This window comes from Panulirus ornatus, chromosome 12, assembly GCF_036320965.1.
Source record: "Panulirus ornatus isolate Po-2019 chromosome 12, ASM3632096v1, whole genome shotgun sequence".
Classification (NCBI taxonomy): Eukaryota; Metazoa; Arthropoda; class Malacostraca; order Decapoda; family Palinuridae; genus Panulirus; species Panulirus ornatus.
This window is the reverse complement of record NC_092235.1, coordinates 15,149,398-15,156,897: the sequence shown is the minus strand read 5'-3', so window position 1 is coordinate 15,156,897 and position 7,500 is coordinate 15,149,398. Positions and strand designations below refer to the sequence as shown.

Below are 7,500 nucleotides of genomic sequence, written 5' to 3'. Positions count from 1 at the left end.
CCCTTTATCTCCCCACCCTCTGTACCTATTCTCCCACCCTTTATCTCCCCACCCTCTGTGCCTATTCTCCCACCCTTTATCTCCCCACCGTCTGTGCCTATTCTCCCACCCTTTATCTCCCCACCCTCTGTGCCTATTCTCCCACCCTTTATCTCCCCACCCTCTGTGCCTGTTCTCCCACCCTTTATCTCCCCATCCTTTGTGCCTGTTCTCCCACCCTTTATCTCCCCACCCTCTGTGCCTATTCTCCCACCCTTTACCTCCCCACCCTCTGTGCCTATTCTCCCACCCTTTATCTCCCCACCGTCTGTGCCTATTCTCCCACCCTTTATCTCCCCACCCTCTGTGCCTATTCTCCCACCCTTTATCTCCCCACCCTCTGTGCCTTCTCCCACCCTTTATCTCCCCACCCTCTGTGCCTATTCTCCCACCCTTTATCTCCCCACCCTCTGTGCCTGTTCTCCCACCCTTTATCTCCCCACCCTCTGTGCCTATTCTCCCACCCTTTATCTCCCCACCCTCTGTGCCTGTTCTCCCACCCTTTATCTCCCCACCCTCTGTGCCTATTCTCCCACCCTTTATCTCCCCACCCTCTGTGCCTGTTCTCCCACCCTTTATCTCCCCACCCTCTGTGCCTATTCTCCCACCCTTTATCTCCCCACCCTCTGTGCTTATTCTCCCACCCTTTATCTCCCCACCCTCTGTGCCTGTTCTCCCACCCTTTATCTCCCCACCCTCTGTGCCTATTCTCCCACCCTTTATCTCCCCACCCTCTGTGCCTGTTCTCTCACCCTTTATCTCCCCACCCTCTGTGCCTGTTCTCCCACCCTTTATCTCCCCACCCTCTGTGCCTATTCTCCCACCCTTTATCTCCCCACCCTCTGTGCCTGTTCTCTCACCCTTTATCTCCCCACCCTCTGTGCCTATTCTCCCACCCTTTATCTCCCCACCCTCTGTGCCTGTTCTCCCACCCTTTATCTCCCCACCCTCTGTGCCTATTCTCCCACCCTTTATCTCCCCACCCTCTGTGCCTATTCTCCCACCCTTTATCTCCCCACCCTCTGTGCCTATTCTCCCACCCTTTATCTCCCCACCCTCTGTGCCTGTTCTCCCACCCTTTATCTCCCCACCCTCTGTGCTTATTCTCCCCTACCTCTCCTGCCAGTCTCCCCCCCCCCCTCCGTGCCCTCCCTCCAGCAGCAGGATATTGCCGTTTATTGGATTTGGAAATTGAAAGTTCAGATGGTGTGTGTTGGGGTTGGTGGATGATGGGGGGGTAGGATGGAAGGAGGAGGGGGAGAGTAGTTACTGGATGAAGGGTGGGGGGGAGGGGGATGGTGGATGTGGGGAGACTAGGGGTTGGATAAAGGGAGAAGGGTAGAGAGGGGTGCTGGATGCAGGGGGGGGAGTGTGAGTGCTGGATGAAGGGAGAGGGGGAAGAGTGAGTGCTGGATGAAGGGAGAGGGGAAGAGTGAGTGCTGGATGAAGGGAGAGGGGGAAGAGTGAGTGCTGGATGAAGGGAGAGGGGGAAGAGTGAGTGCTGGATGAAGGGAGAGGGGGAAGAGTGAGTGCTGGATGAAGGGAGAGGGGGAAGAGTGAGTGCTGGATGAAGGGAGAGGGGGAAGAGTGAATGCTGGATGAAGGGATAAGAGGGAGAGTGAGTACTGGATGAAGGGAAAGGGGGAAGAGTGAGTGCTGGATGAAGGGAGAGGGGGAAGAGTGAGTGCTGGATGAAGGGAGAGGGGAAAGAGTGAGTGCTGGATGAAGGGAGAGGGGGAAGAGTGAGTGCTGGATGAAGGGAGAGGGGGAAGAGTGAGTGCTGGATGAAGGGAGAGGGGGAAGAGTGAGTGCTGGATGAAGGGAGAGGGGGAAGAGTGAATGCTGGATGAAGGGATAAGAGGGAGAGTGAGTACTGGATGAAGGGAAAGGGGGAAGAGTGAGTGCTGGATGAAGGGAGAGGGGGAAGAGTGAGTGCTGGATGAAGGGAGAGGGGGAAGAGTGAGTGCTGGATGAAGGGATAAGAGGGAGAGTGAGTACTGGATGAAGGGAGAGGGGGAAGAGTGAGTGCTGGATGAAGGGAGAGGGGGAAGAGTGAGTGCTGGATGAAGGGAGAGGGGGAAGAGTGAGTGCTGGATGAAGGGAGAGGGGGAAGAGTGAGTGCTGGATGAAGGGATAAGAGGGAGAGTGAGTACTGGATGAAGGGAGAGGGGGGAAGAGTGAGTGCTGGATGAAGGGAGAGGGGGAAGAGTGAGTGCTGGATGAAGGGAGAGGGGGAAGAGTGAGTGCTGGATGAAGGGAGAGGGGGAAGAGTGAGTGCTGGATGAAGGGAGAGGGGGAAGAGTGAATGCTGGATGAAGGGATAAGAGGGAGAGTGAGTACTGGATGAAGGGAAAGGGGGAAGAGTGAGTGCTGGATGAAGGGAGAGGGGGAAGAGTGAGTGCTGGATGAAGGGAGAGGGGGAAGAGTGAGTGCTGGATGGAGGGAGAGGGGGAAGAGTGAATGCTGGATGAAGGGATAAGAGGGAGAGTGAGTACTGGATGAAGGGAGAGGGGGGGAAGAGTGAGTTTCCATATGAAGTGAGAGGGAGAAGAGTCTTGGGTGAAGGGAGAGTGAGTGCTGGATGAAGGGAGAGTGAGTACTGGATGAAGGGAGAGGGAGTACCGGATGAAGGGAGAGTGGGTACAGGATGAAGGGAGAGGAGGGAGAGTGAGTACCGGATGAAGGGAGAGGAGGGAGAGTGAGTACAGGATGAAGGGAGAGGAGGGAGAGTGAGTACAGGATGAAGGGAGAGGAGGGAGAGTGAGTGCTGGATGATGGGAGAGAGAGGGAGAGAGGTGAGTGAGAGTAGTATATATGAGAGAAGGTGTCCTTGAAGGTCAGACTCTCCCTCCCTCCCTCCCTCGGGTAAAGGTCATTTCCTTATACTGTGACGTTTTCTTTTCCGTTACCGTTCCTTTGTTCTGGTAAATGACGAAGGCGAATGAATGAACTTCCACAGCCTCCACAACACTATAATTAATGTCTCAGTTATTATTATTATTATTATTATTATTAGTATTATTATTAATTTACCCATTATTTTTTATCATTATTGATTATTTTATTATTATTATTAATTATTTTATTATTATTATTATTATTATTATTATTATTATTATTATTATTATTATTATTATTCTTAAACGGACATTTGATAGGACTTACAACGTCCTATCAAAAGTCGGTTTGAAAATGGTCGTCTCCAGGTTATTTACACGGGTGACTCGTGTAACATTAGCAATGCTTGTCTTTATGTTTTCTGTGTTTTATGCCATAAGAAAAGACTGGGAAGAATTCAAGATGGTTCACAAAAGACAGTTGCCGCAGAGTAAAGTGTATGATCTGTGTTTACCAGGTTGAAATATGACTTTGTAGCCAGATTGGGTCAGTTATCATTTATTAGAATTATGGGCTGATTTTGATCGTCTGTATTACACTTCATATAAATGCTTCTCCTTATTCCTAAATGTTATATGTAAGAATGACTTCAAACACATGTGGCACGAGTTGACATTACAAACAAGAGTCAGTGTGAAGAAATGCTATATTAGAATATAAAAGACATGAGCAATATTCGTCGGAAAGTGGAAGATCGCCCCACATTAGGGGTGAGGTTGCCCTTCACTGGGTTGGACATGGGTTCATTAGACGTCCACAAAAAGGTGATCAGCGGTCAGGCCTCAGACTTGTTGGACGTGACAAGTGGTGTGCCACAGGGATCAGTCTTTGGGACCTGTTCTCTTTCTCAGGTACATCATGAACATAGAAAATTGGTCTGTATTGTAAGTTGTCAAATGTCGTAGACGATATTAAGCTGGGAATTCAACCAGGACAAGAAATGGAACGTCTAACAGCTTCAGAGGGACTTATATGAACCGTTTGTTTGGGCTCAAATGTGGCAAATAAACAGACTATTTGTTTATGCTCAAATGTGGCAAATAGACTTTGATATCGCTAATTGCAAAGTCGTAGTTACTGCTAGGAGTGATCTATCAGATGGAGTAACTGATAACAAAACCATGAATACATTTAAGAAAAGATGTAACGAATGTTTCGCTTCAAGTCCACGACTGACATTATTTGCGCCTCTATATTTACAGCTGAAGTTTACAGACAATTTTCCTGAAGTGTGTGTGTGTGTGTTTGCTGACACTCTCTCTCTCTCTCTCTCTCTCTCTCTCTCTCTCTCTCTCTCTCTCTCTCTCTCTCTCTCTCTCTCTCTCTCACCTCATAGATCTCTGGTCGTGTCCTCCTCTCCCATCACCACACAGCCTCGAGAGGATGCAGTCGGTCTGTTTGCTGTTTGTATTCCTTGGAATGTCTCCTCGACGATCCAGAATCCATAAGTCGCGCGTTTCATCTCAATAATTTACGTGTTTGTGACGGAACGCTGAGCAAGACGGTGTCTTCAGAGAGACGGAGAGAGGGAGGGAGCAGCAGTACATTGCCTTTATGCCGTGTACGTACACAGTGTAATGCTTCATGTGCTGGGAGATGAAGACGAGTCAGACCGTGATATACACACACAGTAATATGATGTCTTAGATTAAGAAAGTGTTCTTGCGCACGCACTCGCTCGTTCATTAGTCAGTTATTAAGGGAAGATGTTATGAGTGTAATATATATATATATTAGTAAAGCTGTAGAGACATTAATATACATTAATGAAGCTGTGGAGTGAATAAGATTCATAAATGAAGCTGTAAAGAGAGTGAATATACATTGTTAAAGACTTGACCATCAGGGAAGTATGTGGTTTGTTTGGTGAAGGTTTAGATACGTGTAGAGGAAAGGAGGATTGTAGGGAAAGCCAGAGACATGGAGACTGAGGAGGCAACATGGCAGGACCCGGCTCACAAGTGGCCGGCAACGAGACAATGGACCATGGTGGAACGAGAGATAGATAGTCCCTGAGACATTGGTGATTCTTGGACTGGAATAAAGCCATGCGAAATGCTGGAGAAGGAAGAGATACTCATTCAAAGGACAACTGTTAACTGTAGACATGCCAGGTGCAGTTCCTGAGGTAGGCAGAGAACACTGGTAGATGTAGTGAAGGCCCGAGGGGCGACCAGTCATGACTCTCCGGGACGGAGTATTGTAGCCAGGTGGACCTTAAGTATAGGCGGAGAAACTTGTAAACCAAAATAAACTCGGTACGATATTCACCAGAGGCGATGGACTGAGAGAAGAGCGAGGAAGAGGTTCAGAATGATGTCGAAAGGCAAAGAACTGGAGGCATAAGAGGAGGCTTGGGAGCAGAACATGGCCGCTCTTACCTACCTGAGACACTCGCATGTGAGCTGAGTGTAGATAGAGTGGTAGTAAGTAGATAACATCTACAGTTCAGTGACCGAGAGAGAGAGAGAGAGAGAGAGAGAGAGAGAGAGAGAGAGAGAGAGAGAGAGAGAGAGAGAGAGAGAGAGAGAACCAAGCTGATATGTTGTCGGTGGTGACGAGACTTGCACAACATATCAGGTCTGCCCTAAGTCTGTCCAGATGGATACAAGATAGCAAAGAGGGACAGTATTAAGTGTCAATAAATATCTGATGAATGGCCCGTCCACACTGCACATGATGGGAAGACTTACATTGTGCTGGTGTTGATCTATAATCCTGCAATGAATTTTAATGAAGCCAAACAAAGACAGTTGTGAAGAAACAGTCACGATGGTGTGAGAAACAATGAAACACACTCACACATCAGAGATGATCAGGTTCTGATCATGTGGATTTTTTAACAACATAGAGACAGACTGGGAGAATGTAGATTCTCCGGTGGAGATTATTGGAGACAGAAGATCGTGGAGCGTATACGTAAATACCCCTGTATCATTATGTGGCTGGACACATCTGAGAACTGATGCATCATCATTATGAGAGCTTATCTTGACACACAGTAACGTATAGACTTTCAGGTTTACAATGTCTATGAAGGAAAGAAACAGACAGCTGAATGGCCCTCCTCACCCATACGAGGCTCATGGTAATGCTGAGTTGTGTCCGTGTGTGCTGAGAGTGTGTGCAGTTACGCTTGACACACTAGTTGATATGTTGAGGGGAAGACGATGTGCCAAGGGTGTGGAAGAGAGCAAGTGTCGTGCCTCTCCTTGAGAATGGTGACTCGGGAAGTTGCGCTGAACCGCAGGCCAGTGTCTTTGACAAGTGTGGTCTGTAAACCCTGGAAAAGATGATCGAAAAGCAGTTAGACGAATACCTGTAAGGAAGAGGCTATTGAAGTAAGACACAAGACAAGTTCAAGGAAAGGTGGTCATACATGATAAACCCATTGGTCTTGTGTTGAGAGTGAGGTCCGTTTCAGGCAAAGGAGAAAATTGGGTAGATTGTATGCTCTTGGACTCCATGAAAGCATTTGACACTGTGCCACACACGAGTTTGGTAAAGGAACTGGGTCTAGAGGGAGGAATAAGGGGAGATGCCTTCGATGGATAGAAAATTACCATAGTGGAAGGAAACAAGAGAGGCATGTGAGAGGAACCTTCTCAAAATGGGTTGGAGTTACTCGTGTTTTGCCTCAGGGCTCGATGCTGAGACCACTGATCTTCATAAAAGAACTGCCGGAATCATTCAGACCTGAGTATGTTTGCGGATGATGCTAAGGTCATGAGAGAAGCAAGATATTAAAATAATACCTGCATCAGCTTACATGTGTACCTTGACCAGTTCCAAATTCGGTCTGATATGTGGTTGATGACCTTCATGCAGACTCAGAGTAGTGAGGGAAATAAGGCCCCCCAAAAGAATATTATGAAGCAAGAAATAAGCTGTAGAAATCTGCTTGTGAGAGGGACTTGAAGGTCGACAGTTGAGCTTAACCTGTCACCAAAGTCCTTCGTATGGAGACAAAATGTTTGATGTCATAAAACAGAATCGCATTCAAACAAATAATGAAATATTCATTAAACTGTTCACTGTGTGTATCAGTTCAAAGCTAGAATGTTCTCAGGTTTGGTCACCGCACTTCAAGAAACACAAAAAGACAGTAGAGAAGATCCAGAGGAGGGCAGGTTAGATGATGCCAGAATTAAGAGGTCTGTGTTACAATGAGAGGTTAGAGGACACGCATCTGTCCGTCGTGGAAGATAGAAGAGGAAAAGGAACTTGATCACAACCATTGATTATTGTTTTGAAATTGTGAATGTTGACAGCAAACTGAAGTTGGAAATGCTGTAAGGTGAAGTTTAGGAGATGGGGTTGGGAGGCACGAGTGAAGAACTTCCTCCCTGTACTGTACTGTTATGTGATTACATATTTATATTCTCCCTGAGACCCTGTTTCCATGAGCTCCTGCAGCTTCAAGGCTGACACTACGTCTAGTAGCAGGGAAATGATGGACTGCTTTAGAATGAGCAGATGTGTGACGAGAATGTACTCCCGATGGTATAGCCTCACCTAAGTGACTTTCCTCTTGCAAAGTAATGAAATTCAGGCAAAGCCTGG

At 47.4% G+C, this 7,500-nt stretch overlaps 1 protein-coding gene across 10 annotated transcripts in view; it reads left to right on the top strand.

Annotated features, from left to right (window-relative positions):
* The window catches only part of LOC139751795 (uncharacterized), a 1,071,207-nt gene that overhangs the window by 903,578 nt on the left and 160,129 nt on the right, over nucleotides 1–7,500 (top strand). The gene's annotated exons all lie outside the window — the stretch shown is intronic.